Here is a 4,315-nt window from a genome sequence, read left to right on the forward strand (position 1 = left end):
CGATCAGCTGTTTCATGTCATGCAGGAGGCTCGGGGGGGGGGGAGAGCGAGGGCACAGCCGGCTCAGGGAGGGGGCGGGAAAGGGTGGAGTGGGGGCAGGGCCTGTGGCAGAGCCAGGGGTTGAGCAGTGAGCACCCCCCGCACATTGGAAAGTTGGTGCCTGTAGCTCCAGCCCAGGAGTCGGTGCCTGTACAAGGAGCCGCATATTAACTTCTGAAGAGCCGCATGTGGTTCCGGAGCCACAGGTTGGCCATGCCTGGAATATACAAACTATTATAACTAGGAATCAATGCTGCTTGTGAAGACTAGCTAGTGACATCATAGTTTTAATGAAACAACTAATCAAATACAAATTGCATTGTTCAGCTTAGTCAGATTTACTGAGTCAATCAATCCAATCCACAATGATACAGCTATTTTCAAAATGTATATTACAAATGTTCACTTTTTGAAGAAGTTTCAGGACACTGAGTTATTGACATGCACTATTCCCAACCAACTGTTACTCATTATCACAGCTAAGTGCTATTAATTGATTATATCACAATGTTAATTACACCCAAGAAAACAAGAAATAAAATATTTAACAAAATTTGAGACAGAAATATTACATGAAAATCTTGTACAACTTGCGGTTTATGTTCAGTCAGAAAGTCTACCAGTTCATTTCATTAGGGATGGGCCTGAATCAAGAAGTTTGGACCAGACCTGAGAGCATTCAAATCTGATTTTCGTGTTTGGATTCCTTTAATGAAGATTGGCCTCACTCAAGAATTTGTGGTGGGTTGGATCTGGTATTTTGATCTGAACCCATTTCTATTGCATTGATGAACAAAGTACAAGTCTTTATGGAAAAAATGTGTAGAATTTATTAGCCAAGAAATCAATAGAGTTTGATAGAAATTTAATGAAGGTCTTTAAAAATTACTATAGAATTACTGATATAGAATGCTAAACATTGCAGGATTGGGGACTTAATCAAAAAGTACACAAATTACAGATACATTATTTTATATACACTAACAGAATTGATGGAAACGATTTTCACAGATGTCTTTTTATTGTCGAGAACACTCAAGTCATTTTGGCATGTTGGGAAATTTAAAAGTAATTAAAACTAATATATCTCAGAAACAATATTATTTGACTTTAGTTTGCTGTGGTGTTTTGGGGATTTTGGTTGTACTTTCAATTTAGAATGAGTTTTCTGATTGTCATTAGAACTATGAATTTTGGTACAGTTTATTTACTCAACAGAAGATTTGGGGAAGTTAAAACATCCACCTAAAACATGAACCTAAAATATGTAAAGATAGTTCATATTGCAAATAAACACCCAGGGTTAGATTCACAAAAGGATTTAGGTGCCTGACTGCCACTCTAGGCATTTAAATCCTAGAATCAGACCCCACTAGGATTCACAAAACACCCACAGACTTGCCCCTGAACCCTGTAGGTGCCTGAACTCACTCAGTGCCTACATTTTTTCAGTAAACGTTCCCTAAGCATGTTTCTGCTTCTACACATGTGCACTGCAGTCCCACACGAGGCCTCCAGGCACCCCCCAGAGCAATACACAAACTGTGGGAAGATAGGCATTCTTCCACCAACTCACCTGCAGAATCGGATCCAGTAGGCTTTATCAGATCTTGCCTACATCCGGCCCCTATAGCAAAGCTTACACAAAACTTAAGAGGTGGGAAAGGACCTGCCTCATAACTTTTAGCCCAGTGGTTATGGTACTCATATGGGATGCAGGAGGCCCCTAGTTCAGGTCTGCCCCTCCACCTGACGGGCAGAAAGAATTTAAACTGGGCACTGTTATTTCTCAGATGAATGCTCTAACAAAATAATTTAAAAAGGCATTGGAGTAGGGGAATTGGATCCCAGATCTCCCTTCCCTCCAGAAGACTGTTCTAACCACCAAGCTACAGAGAATCATTCTCATGCCTGGGTGCTCTCTTTCTGTATCATCCAATTATTTATCCACAAAGGAACATCTTTATCAGACGAGATTGAGGGCGTCACTACATCAGACTATCCTATAGCCCAGTGACTAGGGCACTTATCTGACAGGTTGCAGAGCCCAGTTCAAATCCCTTCTTCCCCCTCAGATGGGGGTGGCAGTCTCCCATGGCCCAGGTGAGTACTTTCCCCATGGGGCTGACAGTTATGGGATTGCTTCTCCCTGCCTTGGCTTCTTGCTAAAACAGCACAGGTGCCTAACACCAGGAAAGGGTTTGCAGCTATGGCTATATCTACTTGGAGCTAGGGGTGTGATTCCCAGTTCAGGTAGACAAACTCATACTAACTCTCATCAAACTAGTGAGCTAAGAATAGTCATGATGCTGCTTACTCATAGATTTTAAGGCCAGAAGGGACCATCATTATCATCCCAGTTGGACCCTGAGCATTACATCAAGAGCCAGCAGCCAGACAGCTGGGAAAGAATTCTCTGTAGTAACTCAGAGCCATCCTCATTTAGTGAATAAATCTGTCAGCTATCGCATCCAGGAAAATCTAGGCCCTACCATTATTAGTAGTACTTGTCCTCCAATCTATACCTGGGAAATTAAAGTCTCCCATAATCACACAATTCCCAGAAGTATTTTTTTCATTAAAAACATGAAAGAGGTCTCTACCCATATCCAAATTGGATCCTGGGGGTCTGTAGCATACCCCAAGCACTGTCTGAGGGGAGACTCTGGTAGCTTTCTTCCCCAAAGTGATATTGACCCAAACAGATTCTGTTTTATCCTTTCCATCACTTCTAATTTCTTTACAGTGTACCTTGTCATCAATATGTAAAGTTACTCCTCCATCTTTTGCTTTTATTTCTATCTTTCCTGAACAGCACATACCCTTCAATACCTGTACTCCAGTGATGACTACTATTCCATCAGGTTTCTGTTATTCCTAAAATACCTGGTTTCACTTCCTGCACCAGTAGTTCTATTTCCTCCATTTTGTTACTCAGACTCCTTGCATTGGTATACAAACATCCTAGTTGTTTCTGCTTGTCTTTGCTCAGATTCCCCACCCAACTGGGTGCAGTCATTCCACTGTCAATATTGCCTACCTGACCGTTAGCTTAACTGGTTTTGGTACTATCTTTCCTCTTAATGTCCATTTTCCTACCCACTGCTGTTCTTTTCTCCATTGCTGTATTCTCTGTTAGTTGATTTTCCTTCTGATCAGTATTAGAATCAGACGTGGAGATTATATGAGCATCTCCCAGCCATCTCCTCCAAATGCCTAGTTTAAAGCTCTTTTAATCAGTTGTGCAAACCTCCACCCCAGAAGTCTATTTCCCTTCCTACTCAGGTGGAGTCCATCCCAGGAGAACAGTCGTCTGCCCATGAATGCCTTCCAATGATCGAACATCCCCAAAGCACCACTGCCCATGTCATCCGTTGATCATCATAATCTTGTCTTGTCTTTGTTCTCCTCCTCTAAGGACAGGTAGAATCCCACTGAAAATCACCTGAGTTCCCATTTCTTTAAGCATCTTTTCCAGCCTGGCATTGTCTCCCTTGATGCATTCCAGTGACAATCTAGCAGTATACTTTATTCCCCTGTGAAGGTCAATCAGTGGATTCTTTCCTGCTCCCATTAGGATCCTCTTCAGCCTCAGTTCCACATCCCATATCTTAGCTCCCAGCAGACACCACATCCTTGTGTTTTCTGTATCAGCTGTGGTGACAGGCCTGTCCATTCTTCTTAGTTGCAAGTCACCAATCACGTAGACCTGCCTCTTCCTGATGCTGATGTGATTCTCTGGCCTTCTTGCTGTTGTTTCTGGCTTCAAGTCCTCTCATCTTTCTTGTCTTTGGTAATCTTCTGTGAGTCATCCTGTATCCTCCTGGGGTCTCCAAACTCTGGGTATCTCCATTGACTATCGATTCTTCGTCTTCCCTTCTTCTTGCAGGACGAGCTGCTCTTCTCTTCTTCCTTGCCCTCCACCTTCTGTTACTGCCTTCTGTGCCTCTTCTTCATTTTCCAATTCAACAAACCTGTTGTTGAGCTCTGTTTCTCCTTCACTAGTTGGTCTTTTCCTCTGCCTGGTTCTGGTAGTCTCATGCTTCCACTGGCCTCTCTACTCACCCAGGAGTCTATCCTCACAGTTCGGAAATCCAGCCTGACTCTGCACTTCTTGAGTTTCCCCTTCAGGCTCCTCTCACCTTCCCTCCCTTTTAGCACACTAGCTTAATGTGATGCTACTGCAAATTGGGAATCACAGCCCTAGCTCCAATTGTAGACGTAGTCTGAGAATCCTAAACAGAGGGAGGCGCCTGCCCGCAGCCTAGACTTAAGC

This window comes from Caretta caretta, chromosome 2 (assembly GCF_965140235.1).
Source record: "Caretta caretta isolate rCarCar2 chromosome 2, rCarCar1.hap1, whole genome shotgun sequence".
NCBI lineage: Eukaryota > Metazoa > Chordata > Testudines > Cheloniidae > Caretta > Caretta caretta.